The sequence below is a fragment of the Eurosta solidaginis genome, unplaced genomic scaffold (assembly GCF_040869045.1).
Source record: "Eurosta solidaginis isolate ZX-2024a unplaced genomic scaffold, ASM4086904v1 ctg00000623.1, whole genome shotgun sequence".
In the NCBI taxonomy this organism is placed as follows: domain Eukaryota; kingdom Metazoa; phylum Arthropoda; class Insecta; order Diptera; family Tephritidae; genus Eurosta; species Eurosta solidaginis.
This window is the reverse complement of record NW_027136883.1, coordinates 1,525,989-1,548,714: the sequence shown is the minus strand read 5'-3', so window position 1 is coordinate 1,548,714 and position 22,726 is coordinate 1,525,989. Positions and strand designations below refer to the sequence as shown.

Sequence of the window (22,726 nt, the reverse complement as noted above, 5' to 3'; positions counted from 1 at the left end):
CCATTTAACTACTTACCAACAGATGGCGGCCACCGTGTTGTGATGGTAGCGTGCTCCGCCTACCACACCTTATGCCCTGGGTTCACACCCGGGCAAAGTAACATAAAAATTTTAGAAATAAGGTTTTTTAATTAGAAGAAAATTTTTCTAAGCGGGGTCGCCCCTCGGTAGTGTTTGGCAAGCGCTCCGGGTGTATTTCTGCCATTAAAAGCTCTCAGTGGAAACTCGTCTGCGATCCAGATGCCGTTCGGAGTCGGCATGAAACATGTGGGTCCCGTCCGGCCAATTTGTAGGGAAAATCAAGAGGAGCACGACGCAAATTGGAAGAGAAGCTCGGCCTTAGATCTCTTCGGAGGTTATTGCGCCTTACATTTATTTAACATATGGCGCTTATGTAAGTAAAATGACATTTAATTAAACTAACTGATAGTTGTCATTCGTGAAATTTACAAGTTTTTGGAATGTAATAAAATTGTGAGACTTTCATAGTGTATAACTAAAAAATGTTTGAAATTAATAATTCGGGGCATGAAGATACTCGACCTAAATAACTTAGTTATCGATTTCACTAATTGTCATAACAATCCCTTATACTATAGGCTGGAATTACCCATTTCAAATTTTTCATTCAAGTTCATTTTGCGGTTAGTGTTTGATATGTTTTTGAAATCTATTTTTAAGGAAATCAAATAATGGTAATTAAAAATATATAATACATGTGCATATAAAAAAAGTAGAGTGTGATTAATGATGACATGTAGAACAAAGTAAGTTATGCGGGATACTCGAAGATTGCCGAGCAAAGCTCGGTCGCCCAGGTACTAAATAATAAACTTTTTGAATGCAATTTTTTATAGAGATTTCAGAAGCTATTTTCTTTCTTGGATCGCAAACTAAGGTCCTGTGTGTGTGTAGCTAGTATGACCTGAAAACAATCTGATATCAATAGAGCGCCTGATTGGGCTGTTCCTAGGTATGGAAGAGATTTGCGCGGAAGCATCTTTTGCTTTCGTAATTTGCTTATTGCAAAGGCTAGTCAAAGGAAACGGTCTTATATTTAATTGTGAAACAAATATGTGGTGTCCTAGGGCAACAACATCCGCGTAACGACTCCATTAACCACCGGTTTCTTAGGAAGTGATCTACCGACTCGTCATCGCTGCTACTAACTGCCTGTCTAAATATTGTAACACCCCCCTTCTCATCGGTAAGACGCTAGCCTGCTGCAAACACCGTCGCTGTCAACCTAACTGTTCACAGAAACCCGATCACTGTTCACAGATTTCAGTAACAGATTGCCTCCACTATTACAACCAAATACACGGTCCGTCTTATCTCAGATTAGTGAAAATTAATCTCATTGCAATTTCACATAGTATTTCACAGCACACCCCTAATCGACAAGGCGACTAGCTCCTCTAGCCTCGACTGCTATTCAGCGGCTACAGTTAAAGAGGTATATGGCTCTATAGCGGTAACGTTAGTCAGATAATACCCTTTGTCAAGATTTCATACCTTCAAATATTAGTTAGAAAACTTTCGTCGTTATTTCCTACAGCTCGGATGGCCTTAGGTTGAAATGAATATGGTTTTTTAAAAATGGCGGTAATATATGCACAGTCCAAGGAAGCTTCTAAATATATACAGCTGCTGAATTTTCGCTTTAATTGTCACTTTCTTTCCCGCTTTTGGAGTTGTGCAGCTTTCTTAGCTTAGTCAGGCTACATGTGACCTATGCATGAAAATGGAGAGCTTGCTCAGATCCGATTCCTCAAGCAAACGTAGATTTTACTTAGGTACTAGAATCTAAAAAACATTTCGCCTTTTTTACGTACGGCCCATTCTCTCAGTAGGATACTTACTGAATTCATTATCCTCTCAGTATATGGGTAAGTCATTCCGCTACCAATAAATACTCATCAAATTGAAATCAAATCGACATGCCCAAAATCACATTCTGCACTCACTTTTACGATGACATCAGAAACAAAAAAAAAAAGGCGGAAAAGCAAATCACCGAAAAGCTCTTAAGTAGAAAATATCGCAAGAGCTGCAAGAGAAAGAAATCAGAATTTATGATTATTGCTTTTTGACAGCCAAACAACAGAAGAATATCAAGAGGAATCAAAAAGATGGAGAGAAACACACAACCTTTCGATAAAAAGAAAATAATCAAGAAATTACGCACAAAGACTTCTTAGGCCACTGTTGGTCGGAAGGTCGGACAAACAATTATGAACGGCAACACTTGCGGAAATATCTTCAATGCAATAAACACGAAGGGCAATCAAATTTCTGGAGAAACCAAGCGCATGTGTATGAATACAATTAAAGCTGGTGCTTTATGATTGCGCTGCCCCTCCGTCGTACGTACGTGTGTGTACCGTTAGTTGTTCCAAGACATTGAACGGCCTAAGTGACTTGAGCCCTCATAAAACTGCCAACATATGCAATTGTTGGATGTTTCTAAGGTGGTAGAGGCAAAGAGGTGGTAGAGTAAATAATTACAACAAATATGTATACAGGGTTCAACAAAGGTATTTATAGGCCAACGTTTTCCACTTCGGCCCACTAAACAGAGAAAAGTTAGTAAAATTGTACGCAAGGGGTCAAAATCGCTATGTCAAGCTGAGGATTGGAAACCATAAACTAAAGTAAGGTTAAACTTACAGGTCCGTGAGCACTTACACGTAGACTGAATAAGTCCGTAGTGATATCAGAAATTTGCTCAAAGACCTAAATGAAAGCACCCATCAGAATCCAGCACCTATGTTATAAATAAAGTGTATCCTCTTGCCAAATACCAAAAGTTTTCTAGGATCTACTTGCTGCCTCCAATTTGTAGCTGTGCCCCTCCTAAAAGTTGGATTATTAGCCATGCAAACGCAAGGCATGAGCAAAAAACGTGCTCGATCGTTTCTCCTGCAAGCCGCACAAACTACATTAGAAGTCACTGACAAGACCTAATTTAAAAGTATGTGACGCCAGCAGGCAGTACTAATTCAGAATATACAGCGTGGGATTACCGGCTTCTCTTTTTAATGATGAGAGTAACTTTGTTAGTTTGAGGTTGTAAGACCTTAGCCACGCGCTTGGTTCCACGCCTTTCCTTTTTGATCGATAATATGCAGCTCTCCACTTCTTGTAATGTCGTCTAATCTGTTCGAGACGTCTCTGGTACATGCTTCCAGGGATGCAACCTGTTTAGCTAGCGCATTCGCTTTTGCATTTCCATATATTCCCATATTCCGCCCGAAGAACACCACAGAGATCTGGCAGCTTATAGAACTGGTTTATTTCCAGATCAGTGCAGTATACCGCCGACCTTACTCTTTCTATTACTTTAGAACCATCGATGTACACTTGTATCGCCTCCTCTGCCATTTGAAGGCCCTTACGCCAACCTTCCAACTCTATTGTGGCGCTAAGAGACCCATCGAAGCGCTGGTAGACAACAAGGTAGTCTGTTTGTTAACCTTTTGATGACGCTATGCAACAATTAACGTATGCTCTGCGCTCGAGCTGCCCGAGGTACTGAGTCTCTTTGCAGGTATTAGCGTTTTCCGAGACCTTTGCCAGCTTGGACATTTCTTTTACCTGACCTCTAAGAAGACTCAGCTTCCTGCTCTACCATGGTGGCTTTGCATTTCCTTCGAATCTTCTTAAGGTACAAGTTTTGTTCTTCTACGCAGTCATAAATGTCTTTTATAAGAAGTCATTGGATTGCTCCAATTCTTCTATATTGGAAACTTCTGAGTTGTCCCAGTTTTGTCTCTAGATATTGCTAGAATTTGCTGATATAAGCATGGTCTGAAAAGGTTGGCCTATCAAGATCTCTCCAATCATACTTTGTCTTCAGCTGTTCGGCATTGACCCAGGAAGAGGAACTCTAATTATCTGGCTTTGGGAAAGCAAATATCGTCATTACTTTAGGCACATCCAGAGCCTATTTCTGAGCATCACTATATTGCCAGTCCTTAATCTGCTTAACTTCAGTAAGTGTTTCTATTGTTGTGTCCTGGAAGATACCATCACCTTTTTAAGCAGTTATCAAATTTATCGTCCTCAACAAATTTTAGTCACTCTCTCTACCACTTCAAAGTCAGTGTTGTTTTTTGTCAGCCATCAGGAAAGAGCGCAGCATCACCGCAGGCACGGTCAGGGATTTTACGTTTTTCGTTCCTCAAGTACACGTGTTTTATTCTGAGCTTTCCTGATGATGTCCTCATAAGAACTACATTCCTCCACTCCACAAAATCGACAGTCTTTACCGACTTCACTGTTATCTTTCTCCCGGGCTGCCTTGTCGCTGGGCTGGTACCTGATGCCCCTTCACCGAAACTTCCTCAGGCGCCCACCAGTGTCGGTACACAGTTGAATGACATCTGAAATGAAATCTTGTCGAAGAGGGTTTCTGCTTGTCTTGTGGTGAGATTTGTGAAAGAGTTATTATCGGACACATCATGAGTGGAATTTCCAACCCGGGTATGCTTGTTACGGCGTTCTTTCGTTTCATTGGAGCTACAATATTTTTACTCAGAAAGTTTGGTTCAAATAAACTCAGATATTTTAAGAAATCTTGACGTCGAACCGCCCAGCGGTTGCTCAACTGTAGCCACCCAAATACCGCTTACTACCACAAACCTCGACCACTCTCAGTCCTCTCTCTGCAGCTACAGCTATCATCTACTCAGCTCAACTATTCAACTATTGCTAATGGGCGGGCGAGTGAACTTTTGATGCAGCCTCTATAATGATGACAAGGGAAAAAAAGGGAACAAAACGCGCCGTAGAAACCATTGTAAATTTTACCAAGTAGCGCAACTAACAGCTGATCGGTGAAAATTCGCACATTCACCCGCACAGTTCTCGACTCAGTTTCAAAAAAAACTTTAGATTATTTAACTCAAATTTTAAAGTGAGATAATCCTTTCGAATTTATGTATATAGAATATATAAGGCGTTTTTGTTGTTATTAAAACAATAGTTTTATTTATATTAAAGCTTTTATCATTTTTTTTTTAACTTTGAAAAAACTCCGAACACCATTCCTTCATTATATGACATTCGACTGCCTAGTCCACTGCCTTCCACTCTATTCGCAACATAACCTCTATTTAAGCTGCCAAACTATATAGTAAACAATGGTAGAAACTTTTCGCAGGCCAACAACAAACATTGTTTTACCGTTGTATCAATAAAATAATATAGAAAAATATTTATGATCATGTTGAACTAAGTGCAAAATAATAGCAGGGAACGCACATGTGAAGCACGTATGGCAAATAAATATTGTAGCAAAGAAAACAAAAAGAACAATAAAAAGAAGGCATTTGACAATCATAAAACTAGTTACACTATGTCATACTTGTAAATTCGAGCACGTAAGGCAAGAAGATGGCCAACGGACGGACGGAACGAGCTTATATACGCGTTTCATGTTCATCTCCGCTACCCTGTTTTTAGCACAGTTTTATTTCTTTTTCATAAGCTTTCGCACAAAACATTTTGTGAGCAATGTGAGGGGGGAGTGGGTGTTGCTATTGGCTAGCAATAAAATTGAGCAAAAGAAACAGTTAGTGCGAAAGATATGACAGAAAAGTTTAGTGGCGAAATAAAATGGAACCGAATTCTAAAGAGATAAGTTGAAAAGCAATGAGCCGTATTCTACAGATAGTATTATTGTGTTATTAGGTTAGGTTAAGTTAGGTGGTAGATTCTCTGATAAGGATAGCTCACTTGGACAACACGAAGGTCCGTTGTCATACCACATACACCAAAAATAACGATGACTTAGATCTTAGAGAATCATTGAAGAGCAACGATAAAGCCCCGAATTATACCGATCTCAACTTTGGATAAATCCTCGTGAATCCAAGTGAGTCGCGACCGAAGCACTTTCGCCTAGTTCTGGCAAAAGCTGGGTAATCAAGCATAACGTGATTTGGTTATTTCACCTCATCGTCCTACATACAGCTGCAGCAGAATGGAGTTTCCAGTATATTGAGACGTACTGCATGGATACCCATCGGACAGTGCCCTGTCAAAACCCCAATGACCATTGATAGGTGAGCCTTAGTGAACCCAATTATTTCAGCACACCTCCTGCCATCCACTTTTGGCCAGAAAGATCTTGCTACCCTGCAAGACATGGTGTCCACCTAACGTTTGCTGAGCTGACTCGAAGCCCAGCTATGGAGGAGCAATCCACGGGTGGCCAGCGGAATCCCGAAATACCTACAGCCATCTTCATCCGGTTCAGTTGTACCGATGCGGGCTAAGAGATCCGCTTGACAGTTACCCGGGATATCTCTATAGCCCGGGACCCAGATAATCTTAATTGTAAAATAATTCGATGCAATCGCAAGTGAGGTCAGGCACTCCCAGACCACCATCGATCGTACTGTACTTGAGCTCAAGGCATTGATAGCCGCTTGGCTATCAGAGTAGATGTTATATTCCCTAACCCTAGTTGCACTGGATAGCATTCCATCCACCGCATCCTTAATCGCAGCAACTTCCGCTAGGAATACACTGCAGTGATCAGCCAACTTAAACTTGCGGCCTATATTTAGCTCTTGACAAAAGACCCCCGCCAACCTTTCCGTCCAACTTCGACCCATCCGTGAACAAGTTAACCGGTTCCATGCCCCAGATAATTGCATTTCCCAACTCCTCCCTCGGGGGAACGACTGGGGTGAAGGTTGCATAGGGAGCGGTCATCGGCATACAATAGTCCGTCCTGTCCGGGATAAAGTCGAAATTAGTAAGAAGGCTAGAGTGTCCGAAGTCAGAAAGCCCATAACCCATATCACGAAGCCTGACCATCGACCGGGCCTTTGCCGCAATATCTACTGGATGTATTTTCAGCATGACATTCAGCATCAAGGTAGGTGTTGTTCTCAGAGCGCCACTGATACAAATCAGGGCCGTCCGTTGCACTTACACTAACTTTTTGGGGGTGCTCGCCGTGTCCAGAGCTTTCCACCAGACCAGCACCCCATATAGCGGAATCGGTTTGACCACCATCTCATAAAGCCAGTGTACTACTCCTGGCGAGAGTCACTATCTCTTAAACGGCGGCCTTCCTGGCCCGATCTTCCACATTGGGTCTCCAGGACAGTTTCTTTTCCAAAACAATCCCCAAATATTTAACCCTATCAGAAAGTACCAACGGTGCACCCCCCCCCCCTTTTAGGGAGTTCTGCAATCGGGCATCTTATATCTCCTTGTAAGAAGAACCAATTCCATTTTCCCGGATTGACCGCCAATCCACATGATTCAGCCCACCTAGCCACAGTATCCAAGTAGCCCTGCAGAAGATCACACAGGATGTCCAGAAATTTGCCTCTGACTAGGATAGCGAGTTCATTTGCATAGGCAACGACCCGAAAACCAATGGTCTCCAGCTCCACAAGAAGCTCGTTGACTACCACAAGCCAGAGCAGAGGAGATAGGACACCCCCTGTGGCGTGCCACTGCACACCTTCCTCTTAATTATGGCCCCTCCCCACTCCGCTGCGACAATTCTGCCGCATAGAAGTTTGTTAATAAATTCAACCAGAGCCGCCTCGACTCCTAAACCCACCAGATCTCTTTGGATTGCCCCCGGTAAGACATTGTTAAAAGCCCCCTCGATGTCTAGAAAGACGCCCACAGCATACTCTTTGTGTTCTAGAAACCCCTCTATTTGCTTTACAATCGAATGGAGAGCCGTTTCCGTCGATCTGCCCTTGCAGTACGTATGCTGTGAAGCCGATAGTAACCCCCGAGGTATCCTTTCCCGTAGGTACAGGTCAATCAACCGCTCAAACGTCTTAAGAAGAAACGACGAGAGACTGATTGGTCTGAAATCCTTAGGTGATATATGAGAGCTTCTGCCGGCCTTCGGAATAAAAATAACCCTAACCGTGTGCCAAGACTTCGGGATATAGTTAAGCCTGAGGCAGTTAGTGTAGATGATGGCCAACCAGCGGCAGGAAGTCCACAAAAACTTTTGAAGTTGCGCAGGAATGATTCCATCCGGTCCCGGATACTTATAGGGCTTGAACGACCCTATAGCCCAGGTTATTTGCTTTCCCGTATTGCAATGGCAGGCAGTTCTGCATGGCTAACGCCCGCCGACCATGCAGGCGAAGATCCCTGCGCAATTGGGACATCGGGAAAATGATTATCCAGTAAAAGCCTTAGGGACTCCTCGCTATCCAGAGGAGCAGGATTCCTAGAGAGGATAGTATTATTAAATATGATTGAATTAATATCGGAAATTTAAATTGGAACGTAGCGGAATCGAAATGTTATGGAAACGAAAGAAAAAAAAATATTGTACAAACGAAATCGAAGTAAAAAGTCGGAGTATGATGTAATAACATACTCATAATGAATTTGAATTCGAAACATGTGCATTGGTAAATAAGTAAAAGTGGAACTTATGAAATTTGGAAGGAAATGAAATGAAAAAGGGAGAAAATTCCAAAAGGCTGCTTCGAACATGGAGTTAAACGGTCTGGAAATGAAATGAACATGAAACATAATCAAAATATGATGCAATCGGAAACCCGTAAAAGCAAAAAAGTGGAAGACGAGCGCGTAATTAAGAAACTATCTGCTGAGGAAAAAACTGAATATGAGACTAGGACAATGGAATTGCTGTGAACCAACCTGGCCGATGGCTAGGTCTAAGGTCCTTGTGGCAATGTTTGTATAGGAAGGCAACTAGCTTCCTTCTCAAGCTAAATAAATCTGCGTTGAGAATACCTACGGCTGTCATCACTGGTCAATGCGCCATTGCATACAAAAAAAAAAACCCTTCTGCAGAAGCTGTCAGGATGAGGAGTCGATTCATAACTAACTACTGCTCCACCACTGGTAGGCTCCCCGTTGTCTCTACGCTACTATTTAAATAAATCGCCCTTTCGCTAATTTGTTGTCCATCGCCATCTGCACTTTGCTCTCTGCGAGACATCATGGCTTTGTTGTCTAATGATAACCGCTCCGATACTCTCAGCTAACTACCAGAACACTTGGTTAATCAGCTCTCGCCGCTACAGTCTACTACTGTTCAAATCTTGCTAAATACCTCTCGCCTGCTCTCAACTATTCCGTCTATCAAATATGAATTTAGCAGACCATTTGCCTCTTTTGTTCTCCAACTTTCTTTGTAGTAATTTGCTGTAAATCTTCTTGAATATGTATCGAGTGAGCACTTCCTCACTCGCTCGCAGATAAGAGTGACGCCCTCAGTTAAAAGATAACACAAAACGACACAATTTTAAATAAGTCCAGACCCAACAAAAGCAATGTCTGTTGCATACTTTCTGGCAAACTTTTTTATATTGGGGTTGGAGTTTTTCAGGCAGAATTTCTTATATTGGGATTTGAGCTCTGTAGGAGATGGATTAGTCGATATAATTTATTTCAAATTAATATTTTTGTTTTATTATTTTAATATAATTTTACTTCGAATATGCATGGGTAGCTGAGCCTCCTACTTGCAGTGACTGACGTGCCGCGGCTACCGTGTTGTGGTGGTAGCGTGCTTCGCCTACCACTCCGAAGATCCTGGATTCACGCCCCGGGCAAAGCAACATACAAATTTTAGAAACAAGTTTTTTTCAATTAGAAGAAAGTCTAAGCGAGATCGCCCCTCGGCAGTGATCATCTGCCTTGCAGTTGCCATTCGGAGTCGACATAAAACATGTAGGTCCAGTCACGCCAAATTATAGGAAAAAACTTAAAAGGACAAGGACATAAATTCGAAGAGAGGCTCGGCCGCCTAAAATATCTTCGGAGATTATCGCGTCTTACATTTATTGTTTTACGTGCCTAAAGGTATACTACATATACATTTTCTGGAAAAAAAGGGTCACTTGGGTCAAAAACTTATCAGCTTTTGTCAGCGACATATTTCATTGGATTTTCCAGCGAAATTCTTTTTAACGAATCGTCTGAAAGTTTCCCGCATAGTCTGTGTAAGCACTATATTTTAACAGGCCATAAGAAATATTCTTCAGTATTACGTACAACACATAGCCTTGTCCACTTGTGTGTATCATTACAAACTGGCCATCCAAGAGCTAACCACTCCTGCTCAATTATAGCAATTTATGTTGCATACAAGTAGGCCAACAACCGTATTCACACGGCAACAAGATACGCGTAGTAAGCGTTCGACCCAGCAATTAATTTTTCCTTACGCTTATGAGCCTAAATATATACCTACATATATACTCGCTCGAACTGCAAGCATACTTTTGGGCTGGTTTGTGTCTATTACAAGCCTTCAGTAGAAATCTATAAATTCGAGGATTTAGTGAACATTTTTATTTGTTAGCAATCATTTGGCCAAAGAAAAAAGAGTCACACATACGAAGGTTCTTGAGCTGGAAGCATAAAAATGGCCAAAAACCGTAAATATGACTGTCATAATTTCTAATAATTTCTATTATTATTACGGCACTGCCTTTAGGCGGCTTGCAGTTATAGCGAAATTTTCGCTCAATAATTTGAAATTGGTATTGAGGCTCTACTTGTCGTGATCTAAACTAAAATATAATCAACATTTAATGGAATTTTATGTTTTTCCTATGTGTATAATCGTATGTAATAACGGTATTCAATATATGGTGAAGTTGATAGTTTTTATATTACGGCCCGTCTTGTGAAAGAATGCGTGGCTGTGGATGATACGACGCTGCCACAGAACTTTAGCTGATGGTACCCAAGAAACACCTGCATGTCTGAGGTAACACTCGGTCTATACAGACTCAAGTAAAAGTCTCATTTCCATAGTTTGTGGCTGCGTTGATAGAAGATGGGCGGAAAATAAAACGAACGAAAAGGATAAAAAATTATTCAATAGATAGTTGGCTTTATCTATTTTATGTACGAATGAGGTACCAGAGCTTTTCTGTACATCAGTATCACATAAGCTATGAGTTGATTTGAGGCTTTGGGTCACAAGCGTAAGTGTTGGATTTAATGCCCTCCATCAACATCTCGCCTAGAGCAAGTATAAGGTTCTCGGCTAACATCTACATTTGCGCCTTACAGCTTTTTCTTAATTGAGGTTATTAAGGCGGCAGCACATTTTTAATGTGTTGGTCCCAATTTTGCTGAGACCATGAATAAAGCAGGCTCCCATGAAGTTGACGTGGTTAAGTAATGTTGAACTGGCCGGTCTATAAAGACTTCACATTGATTTAATGTGTCCATGGTGCTACCAGAATTTCATTAAAAACCAAACTGAAAGCTTTAACTAGGCACGCTACAAAATAGATCCGTCCTCTTGGAAAGTACTAGAAGTTTTCTAGGACCTACATAGCTTGGTAGCTGCCTCGAAATCTGACAACATTGCCGCTTCTAGTAGCTGGAGCCTTGAGAGGGTGTGCGCAGAACAGAACTGAGAACGGGCTCAACAGTTGTTTACTGCAGCTCGCACTTCCTTCATCTGCGGTTATTGACGAGACATAACTTATAAGCTTGTGAAACCAGAAGGAAGTGTGCAGCTTACGCTTGCCTCTTCAGCGATATAAGCAACTTTGTGTGTCTAATGTCGTGGTATTTTTATATGATCTTCGAAATTTTGCAGCCCCGCGCTTCTGACCACGCCTTTCTTGCATTATAGATCATGTGCAACTCCTGTCTTCTTTTGACTTCTTCCAAATGAATTGGGACGTCTACCGTCGATTCGTCGAGCGCTGCACTCTCCTTTGCCAGCTCATCAGCCTTTTCGTTACCTCTTGTCCGGTCATGACCTGGAACCCAGTATAGATGTATAGTACGCTTGGCCGTACTCTCTATTTTCTTCAGAATTCTAGTTGCGCTAGCTTTAAAAATGATAACGAATTTTAATAATCAAACTATTTTATACTCATTTTAAGAGCCATCGGTCCATGAAGGCCCATGAAGCAAACAGTTTAGATCGTCTGAGACAATATCATTCCTTAGCTTAGGCTGTTATAATGTCCATACACCAATGGCATATGTTTAGGTAGAAAGAGTCTTTAAAGCAGGCAGCCATGGCGGGTGATTTCAGAAAATTGAAAGCGGCTACGTGCAAGCCCCTTGAGACAACAATGCTTTTTACATACATGTTTATGTTCATCCCAAGATTCGCTTATCCTGCCTTATATAAAAAAATTCACAAAAAAAAAATATTTCAGACCCAATTTATAGCATCCCATTAAATTCTTACATTTTATCAATTTATTTATCTTCCTTTTGTCAGAGCCCAATTATATGCCATCCCCATTGAGATCAATGGTCGTTTAGGGATGGAAAGAGGTCAATTCAATCATCTCGAAAATTGATAACATCCCATTTACAAATGATATCGAACCGTTACTCAATCAAATAGCGGTAGGAAAAACTAAAACAAATTATATGATAATGAAACGCACGCACAAAACGAAAGAGCGTGGAAAAATAAATGGCGTGACCTAAAAATATGCTATGGAAAATTTGTATGGAAAATCACAAAAATTTAAAGCATAAAAAACGAGGACATAAAAAATCAAAGCATAGCAAATAAAAAGTAAAGCAAAGAAGATGTATGGTGGCGTACTCCGCCTACCACACCGTATGCCCTGGGTTCGAACCCCGGGCAAAACAACATCAAAATTTTAGAAATAATGTTTTTCAATTAGAAGAAAATTTTTCTAAGCGGGGTCGCCCCTTGGCAGTGTTTGGCAAGCCGGTGCTTATGCTCCCGGTGTGATATGCTCCCACTGCTCCTGCATTCCATCGAGTTGCGTTGTGCTGTCAAACAACTGGTGTGCGAGTCAAGTTTCGAAAACATTGGCAGTCTATCGCAACTGCGCAGAGGCGGGCGCGTATTTTGACTGCGACGAGATAGTGATGGGAGTCGATGTTAAGTACTCGAACCGTGCGTACATCTAAAACACTGGAGTAATTTTGTCCGTCTATCATAACGTGGTCGTGAGTCTGATTGCGTGTGTTTCGTTCCGGGGGACAGCCATGTAGTTTCGTGCATACCTTTATATTTAAACCTGGTGCTGACTATGGACATGTTACGAGCAACCGTAAAGTGTATCGACCGTGGCTCATTACTGGAAATTTCATTGTGAAGGGTGAACTTTCCGACCCGGGGGCCAAAAGTCACACACGACTTTCATATTATGGCGGGGCAGCGCTCGTTTGTGTCTTCAAGGCGCTCGTAGGATTTTGTGCTTCAACCCAGCGTCCTTCTCCTCCGTCGAGATGTAGGCGAAGATGAATGAAATGTTAAAAAAATTTGATTTTATTCAGATAGCGTTTAGGTGTTCGTTCACAAGCATGAATATCAGTACATAGCGACAAAGTCGCCCTACCAACACAAACCCAACACTGAAGCTACGCTTATTTCCATCGCCACTCCAGTGAATGGCTGTGATGTTGGCTTTTGCTACGCGTTTATATAGCGAACCGCTTGACCCAAGACAGACGCCTTCTCGCCCTTAAGACGGTTATGACAGTGTCAACTAGGCGGCAAGCGACCGGAAATAGTGAGCTGCCTGGAACGCATGCAAGAGCATGGCCCGGCCTTCTTCCTAGAAATGTAATATATTTGACAACGAAAAATGTCAAAAGTCCCGAAGTGCAACGCCTAAAAGTATGCGTTACTTGCTTACACTTCAATATAAATAAGAGTGATTTTTTTGGCGTGAATTTGTGTATATGTGTGCCAATGTGTATTCACTCATTCTCTAAGCGTAACATGCCACCAATGGCCAGCTAACGTACGTTCGTGCCTGCTCTTCAGTGTATGAGATGGTATTAGTATGTGTGTGTGGTTATTGTCCACCCGTCAAGTCAATTCCCAAAGATATTTTTTCAAAAATTTTCAATAGATTCATACATACTTATTTTTTTTTCTCCAATGCAGCTCCATTTTTGTTTTTTCACTCTGAACATCAGCCCAACAAACACACAATCAACTGTTGTATACGCTCACTGGCATGTTGTTTTTGTAGTTTCTGCCACAATTGTTTGAATACACAATGATTGCCCATTTCACTTTTTGTTTGACCTTACTAGCCTAGGGATTTGTATGTTGTTGTTGTCCAATGCTTTTTATTTGCTTATCGAAATTTGTTGGAATAAAAAAATTGCGCTACCTTTGTTGTTGTTGTTGTTGTCGTTGGCATTTACTTTGTGGTTAACTTATTGTATTTTGTTGTTATTATTCATTGTACAGAAATTGGCGTTGGAAAACTACAGGAATCAAGTTAAGTGATTTGCTACGTGATATTTGCAGTCTGGAACGGACAAAGGATGATAAAAGGGCAAATGAGATAAATTGTTTAGGTGAATGGGCTGTGAGAGGTAATTGTGTATATGTGTACGTGCCAGTGCTTAAGAAGCTAAATATTGACATATTTGACGTCGTCGCTTGAAACAAAGTTTAGGTTGGGTTGAACTGGGCGGCCAGTAAAGACCTCACATAGACTGAATGTGTTCATATTACTACCACATTTCATTTCACAACCCAACGGAAAATCCGCAACTAGGTACCAACACCAAAAGTTTTCTAGGGCCTTACTTTATTATTGCCTGGAGATCTGGCAACTCTGCCGCCTCTAGTAGAAGGAGCGTTGACCTCTCGATCGCAGGACACGAATACAGAACGCGCGCATCCGTTTCTTCCTTCAGATTGCACTCCCTCCATTTGCTGTTACTGACAGGGCCTTAATTAAAAGCATGTGGCGCCAGAAGGCAGTGTTCAGTGAGTATGCCCATCGTGAGCCTTAAGTCTTCTTTCTTTAGAGGCATGAACAACTTTGTGTGTCTAATATCGTAAGATTTGCACATGGTTATAGAAGTGTTTCATCACAGCGCTTCGGTCCACGACTTTCCTGCTTGATGCATCATTTGCAACTCCTGTCTTCTTTTAATTTCTCCTTAACGAATTGGGACATCTACCGTCGATTCATCGATTTCTGCACTCTTCTTTTTCGCTATCTCCTTCTCCTTTTTGACCGGAAACCCAGTATAGATGTATGGTCCGGCCTGGACGAAGTCACCCAATAGTTCTTAGCATTTCAGGACACTTTTCGTGAAAGTACTGTTTGAGATGATTGCCTTAATCACCGCCTCACTATCAATATATATATTGATGCGACTGCAGTTTAAGTGCGCTTCCTCCAGAATTCCTGCTGCTTTCTGTACGGCTAAGATTTCCGCCTAAAGGAAACTGCAGTAATCTGGCAGCCTGTAGGATCTACCTATTTCTGCATCGACACATGTACGAATCTCAGTCCCCTGCAAAGCTAATAAGAATTTGCAAGATTAAGTCGAGAAACACCACCAGCTCTGTTAGATGAAGGAAAAAATTCTACGAGCCATTTGAAACCAGACGAGACCTCATATAAGACAATTTCCTTCCGTGCGGGTTCCTTAACCTCATACTGGACTGATATTTTGAAAATATCAAAGCCCTCTCTCGACAAGTCAAAAATTACGCTTTATAAGTATCTCATCCTAACGGTCTTGATGTATGGTTGGGAACTATGGATGGTACCGGGAAAATATTAGATGGCTGTTGAGGTATTTTAGAGAAAAATTGTCCGATACATAGTTCTGTCTTAGCAGGCTTAGTTGTTGTTGTTGTTGTACTAGCGATAAGCACACTCCCCGAATGCCTTGGGAGTGTTATCGATGTTGATGGTCCTTTGCCGGATGAAGATACGGTACGTTCCAGTACCAAGCCCGACCATCTCGGGAACGATTTGTTGTGACTACATGCGACCTTCCAGGCTATAACGCCCTCCCACCCCCTAGATCTATGAGGAGTTCGGGGTCGCCAGAGCCTCGGTTGCTAATGAAACCGGATTCGCAACGGATAGGTGAGGCTGAAAATTGGGTTTGGAGAAGCTATATGTTGCGCTGGAAACTTGAAAGGGTTGCGCTACAATACCCCTTGAATCTATTTGGTATTTTAGTCGCCTCTAACGACAGGCATATCTGCCGCGGGTATATTCTAACCCCCTAACCCGCTGGGGGAGTAATGGCTTAGTAGTGTTATGAGAATTGAAGAATATTGTGCAGGTTAGAGAGCTTTACCACCAGCACTCATTTTTGGATGCAAACGAAAAGAAAAGCATCAACTGAGTTAGGAGGCATATGTAGAAGAAGGCTTGACCTCTTTTGGTACTCCAAAATGTAGCGTTGGTGGTAAGCCCAAATAATGATGATGATCACAAAGAGCATAACTCATCGCTACTTTGAATGCGCTCTTGCTGCGCACGCACAGTATATAAGAGATTCTCCGCTGCACAATCACATAACCACAGATTCGCAGAGAGATAGATCTGCTTGAGCATTTGGATTGCGTTGAGGTGTGTGCAGGAATTCGGTGCTCAACCGCTCCAACTGATTGTTGCGTACATCAAAAAAAGTTAAGTTGATTGGTATGTGCGACTGCAATATGGCAGCAAGGCGATTATGCGCTGCATAAATGTGCGTTACATTTGCGTAACCAAAAGTAGTATTCGCGGGTAGCTCATATAAATAATTATGTGCGAGATGCAGTGTTGTTTGTGTGTACGAAAATTGTTCGAGACGTGGTAGCTGCGTAAGCACCTCCAAACGTGCGCCCTGCAAGCAGCTCAGCTGTGGTGTATGTGCTGCGACAACGTTCGGGACAAAATGTGGGCGCCCAAGGGCACAAATCTTTGCGCTGCAGACTATTAATTAGACGATTGCGCAAATGCGCTCGCGCTGCGCAAGTCCAACTATCGTAACGACCTAGCAGATTGCTGCTAAAAGCCCAGGCGAGCGTGCAATCACAATTGAGTGGATTATATTGTAATTTCAAACGTCTCATACACTGCCTAGTCGTGCTGAGCGGCTGTATGGCTGCATATACATTTGAGATATTATTTTGGCGTAGATTAAGTTCGTATGAACTTGCATGCGCGCCTTCTGCTTTAATCCAGTCTAAATTGAAGTTGGTGATGCAATTTTTTCGTAAATTGATTGAAGTAAGGTTTATTGTATTACGCACGCCAAAATCGCGTTGTATATATAACGTAAATTTCGGCACCTCCAAGGGATCGCGTATGTTGTGACGCGTGAACAAAGAGTGCCGCTACCCCAAAGCGTCGCTAAATGATTATTACTCAAGTCAAGCGTGTAGATATAATTCAAATTGCGCACTGTTGCTATGCTATTTGTAGGCACGTAAAAATGATTTTCATTTAAGAGCAGCTTCCATAACAGCGGCGTATTATCGAACAATCCTACGAGAGGATAAGTTAATGCGTTACAGCTCAAATCAAGTGTGACAAGTTTATGTTGCATCGCCAACAAATTGTTTGATAGCTCGCGTAATTCATTCAAAATCAAACCCAGGTGATTCAATTCGGTAAGTGCATTGAGCAAATCTCCATTTAAAACTCTCAATTGATTCGCATCCAATAGCGAATTTGTGAGCACGCCAAAATCACGAGAATGCGCTGCTGTTAGATTTTGCGCGGCAGTACGCTTCGAGTTTGTCAGCTCATAGTAACCTGTTTGCGCATGATAGACATACAATGACAGTCGTTGCAAGCTATAGAGCCCACTGAAGAGTTCTGTATGCACTAAAATCTGATTAAAATTACAAACTATTATCAAATCTAGCACGATCAAGTGTGTGAGTTTTTGAAATAAGTGTGTCACCGCAACATGTTGCACATGTTGCGCTGTTATGTTGAAAGTCAAACCTGTCAAAGCTTTCGCTTGCCATAAGAGATCTGCAGGTATTAGCATTTGCGTATCGTACACCATATGGCCCGTGAAAGTGATATTCTCTCGTCGCAGCATTGCTGGTAGATGTGCGCAGTTTCTTAACCTAAAATATGTGTCTTTGTATAGAAATTTATGCTGCACTTCCTTAAGCAATTCATCTATATTATTGGGTGTGCCTTCACAACTGATCGTAACTTTATCCTGTTCGTGGTCCCATGCTATATCCAGTGATACCGCACCACCTTTATCACTGAGAAAGCAATTCTTTAATTCTTTCTTGCATTAACATTTACCATTGTAGCAAGTTTTGAATGCATTATCCGGTCCATACGGTTTCGGTTTTAGGTTTGCTTGCATCGTCGGTGTTTTGGTGGGAGAAAGTAGTATGTCTGCATGCGCTATCATAAGCACTGCTGTGGTGAGTATAAGTAGCTGAGTAGCTGTACGTTGGTTAGGTAATTGGCCCAACGTATTGCGCTTCCTGATGCTCATTGTAGAAACAGTTTTGCACAGTAAAAGGTTTTGAATTGCTAGACTGACGTCTGGTCTATTATATTTCAAGTTAGTGAGAGTTTGCTCTAACAATCTGAATAGATGAAAAAAAGAGAGTTCAATTTCTTAAAATTTTGTGAAGCTGAGAAATATATCGAGTTCCATATACAGTAGGTCTCTCCTCACGGAGAGCTGTATTAGATGGCCACCTTCCTTGGCCGGCCGGATAGTTTTTCATGCACCAAGTTTTACTCTACTTAGCAGAAGCAAATCTCTTATCGGCGGGCAATGAGACTTATTTTCATAACAAATCAATCAAAAACCTCTCTTCGATGGACATGCACTCCTTATGCGCCAACAAATTGAGATAATGAATCTTAATTTGTACGTTTGAAAAATGTCGCACTGGTTGTGGACATACCTAAGTATTTGCCAAACGAAAAAAGGGGCTATCCGTAGAAAGCAAATTTTGCGTTAGATATACATACATATATGAACTCAAGTTTAAGTGGTCACAACTTACTATAACTTGCATGTGAATGAAAAGTGAGGCTTCCAGATTACCTGAAGTTAGGTTAGTATGAATTAGCCGCACCTTAAGAAGCTCACATAAAATGAATATATCCGTAGATTTATCAATAGTTTATTCGACGACCAATCTAAAAAAACCGCTAAAGAACCATGACCTATGTTATGAGCTAATTATGTCCTCTTGGAAAACACTATAGGCTATCTATCACCCAACCTGCTAGCGGCTTCCTGAACTGAAAATTTGATGACACGTGATCTTTGACACCTTGCAGGCATACGCTAGGTTACACAGCTTTCCAACTTGTTTGATCATGTTCAGCTATTTTCTCCCTCCGCAGTTCATCCACATTTTCGTAACCATCTATGCCCATATGGCCGTCGCCCCTTTAATGTTTGTAAGCTTCTCCTTGTTCCAATTCTTCCAAGTGCTTATTTTTATCCTAATATACTTCTAGTTGTTGTACTATACGAACTTATCACCCTAATGACCGCCTGCTTGTCAATACAAAATTTACGCGAATTCAATTTGCCTCTCTGCCTATTCATACGGGAAGAGCAAAACTACTCTATTGAGGGAAAAATTTTAAGCAGACTACCTAATAACTATATGAGGGAGTATAGAGGATAGTTGTGAGTAATGTTTCGCGGTAATGTGTGATTAGGAGCGCGCCCGCACCATATCTAGCTAATAGAATTTGATTAAATATTGGTCTAAGTTTGATTCAAGGTTAAGTCCTAAAAAGTTTACGTTGTAGATACATACCTGACCGTAAGTAGCCCATGATATCAAGTATCCAGCAGTAGAAGAGCCACAAGCTCTTAGAAGTAGAAAATTCTATGCTCTTACTTTGTGCTCCGTCATCCAGCATTTGCACCAACAAGAGTGATGAGAATAGCCACGGATTTAAGCGCGCTCCCAGCGGTGATAAATAAATTTATGAGTTTGCTGCTGGGCTTTTGACAGACACACAACGCACCGACGTGTTAAAGTGACCAACGCGCGAGCTAGCGTTAATTAAGCTGGCAATTTTACTTAATTTTTTATTTTTTCTTAAATAAAACAAGGCGCTACGTTTCTCATTACTATCTGTTATTTACTTCACACAAAATCATTCAAGTCCACCACGACGCTAACGTAATTTCTTTCGCTCACCTCGAGCATACCAGCTTTCCGGCCGGCGCCTTTTATATGCGGCATTGCGTAACGCAACTTTGGCCAAAATCTGGGATCCTCCGCTTCGAGGTAAGTATTCATTTTAAAATATGCTTGCAATTCTTCTTCTAAATTGGATATATCCGTAAGCTCACCATATTTAATAATAATTAAACGCGTACGGCGCTCATTTATAGCGCGCTGATGTGCTGTTTTGAACTCCATGCGACCCCAATCGGATGCGATAAAATGCTGTGAGAGCACGATAATGGTGCGGCGTGATTGCACAACCGACTCTATAATTTGCTCGGCTATATAAGCGCCAGCCAACCAATTACGTTCGTGAGTGCGAATACGAAAATACGGCGGCACCTGCTCGAGACCAGGCACAAGTATGCGATTGGCATAGTTCTGCTCGCGGTGTGAGTAGGTTATGAAGGCATCAAAAGTTTTGTGCTTGTCCAATTCGTCAACGAGCAAGTGAGACACATAAGGTTGTGTGCATGTAACCAAACTTTAATTTCTAACTCGTATTTGTAATACACTGTAAGGCAGCTGAGTAGTATAAGCGTAAGTGAGAAAATAACAATGAGATATAAAATGATACCTAAAAATTTGGCAGATACACGCAAATCTTGTTGAAGTTGACAGCAGCCAGCGTTATATATGACAGTTGGCGCAACGTAATTCACCAAAATCAGGTATACGCGTATGCTGAAAGCGTAGTGTATGTAGGAGCAACTCAGCTTCACAGTTACAGCGCCAAGCATTGCCAGTTAGTAATAACTCTCCAAGTGTTTCACTCTCATTAAGATAGTGACGTAAGAAGCCAACACTCAAGCGCGCAAGCTGATTATGTCGCAAATCCAATACATACAATTTCGGTGGCAAATGTGACGGCAGTAGAATGTTTAGGCGATTGTGTGCAGCATAAATACGCGTAACATTCGTATAACCAAATGTGGCATTCGTTGGTAGCTCATTAAACATGTTATGCTCAAGTTGAGGTGTACTCTCAGCAAGCGACACTTGTTCGGGACGTGGCAGTCGCGCCAAAGTTTGCAAGTCAGCGCTGCGGCAATTGATGTGCAATACAGTTGCTGTACGCTGGCTACAAACGCATTTTTCAGGACACCACGCGGGTGTCCAAGGGCAGAGTTCGTCACGTTTTAGCGTTTGCAAACCTTTGCCGCTCAAACTTGATGGCGTAGCGCATGACCAGTGATCGGCATTTACAAGCAAGTTCGTATTATAAACCCAAGCTAATTTACAATTGCAATCGAGCGGATTTAGTTGCAAATGTACTTCCTGCAAGCAAATGAGATTCATTGGTCTAACGAGCGCATGCATACGACGTATGGAATTAGCGGCGAGATTGAATAAGTAAGGGCATGTTACACCTGCCTTTGTAATCCAATCCAAAGAGAAGTTTTTCAACTGATTCTCGTTCAAACTGATAACGGTATGATTGATGGGTAGCTCATCGTCATTTTCTTCAACGCTATAGAGCAAAGGCTCAAGTTGTTTTAGCATTTGTGGTGTAGCGCTGCGTTGTAGCGTCAAAAGTGTTTCGTTTTGGTAGATGCCTATACCCTAAACCGTTGTAAATCTGTTGGTTGTTAAATCTAGCCTATACAAGTAGTTTAACGCGCGCAAATTTTCAATAATATTGGAGGGTACGCTTAGTCGATTGTGTGATAGCGCTATCTCCCACAGTAAGGGCGTGTTTGCGAATATTCCAAGTGGTAGCGCTACAAGACGATTGCTAGATAAATCGAGGCGCACTAGCATGCGTTGCGTGCGCAGCAGCTGCTTGGGCAACTCTTGCAATCCATTTACAGCCAAACTCAAACGATTAAGTGCCGGCAATGTCGAGAAGAGGTCTTCGGGTAATGTCATCATAAAATTTCCATCCAAATTTAACTGCTTCAGCGTTTGCAAGTCTCTAAAGTGCTCACAACTTAAGTGCTGCAGCATTCCGTGTAACGCGACTAATTTGAAAATCAGCGCTTCCAAATTAACCAAAGTGTGTAAGAGTTCTACAGGCCAACTTACTGTTTGATGTGGTGTGTGTGACTCAATTGTTAGGCTCTTCAAGCTCGGTATATTATGCAGCAGCTGCTTAGGCAAATGTTCTAACAAATAATTGAGCTTTACTAGTAACTTTAACTTCTGCAGCCGCTTCGCGTGACGAAAAAAGTCGGGTGGCGTATCCAAGTACTCATCGAACTCCACTGTGCCCTCATAACTGATATTAGCCTGCCTAAGTAAGATGGGCAGTCTCAAACAATTGTTTAAGTAAAAGCCTATTTTCTGATATAAAACAATCGATGGTATTTTTCTTAATAATACATCTAGAACCCACGGTTCATATACACAATTAATGTCAAGCTTAAAAATGGCTTCGTCGCCTTTTCACCATCGGACGGTTTCGTTTTAGCTTTAACAGTGACCAAACTAAACTTCTCTTTCAATATACATTCGAAACCAAAGTAGGCGCATTCGCATAGTTGATTATTGCAGATTTCGGCGGGTGGAGGAGGCTTTTTTTCAACTTGTTCAGTTGGCATAACAAAAAAGGTATGACGAGAAGTATCAGTAAAGATCTCACAAACATTTTTCGTGATTCTCATAAATTAACTTCTAGAAAACTTTTCAAAATGTGCATAGAGACTGGAACGGTCTCAGTCAAGCGTCAGTTTCGTTGTGTTCCTAAAAATATTTTAGTATTACCCTGCAAAAGTCGGGAGTACTCCATGCATGCATGTATGGAGTACTCGCTATGGACCAAGTGAGTGCTCAAAAATTAGCCACAATTCA

At 41.6% G+C, this 22,726-nt stretch overlaps 1 pseudogene; it reads right to left on the bottom strand.

The window, feature by feature from the left end:
• Positions 1-16,196: 16,196 nt before the first annotated feature.
• Positions 16,197-22,476, bottom strand: LOC137235642 (uncharacterized; annotated as a pseudogene).
• Positions 22,477-22,726: the final 250 nt, after the last annotated feature.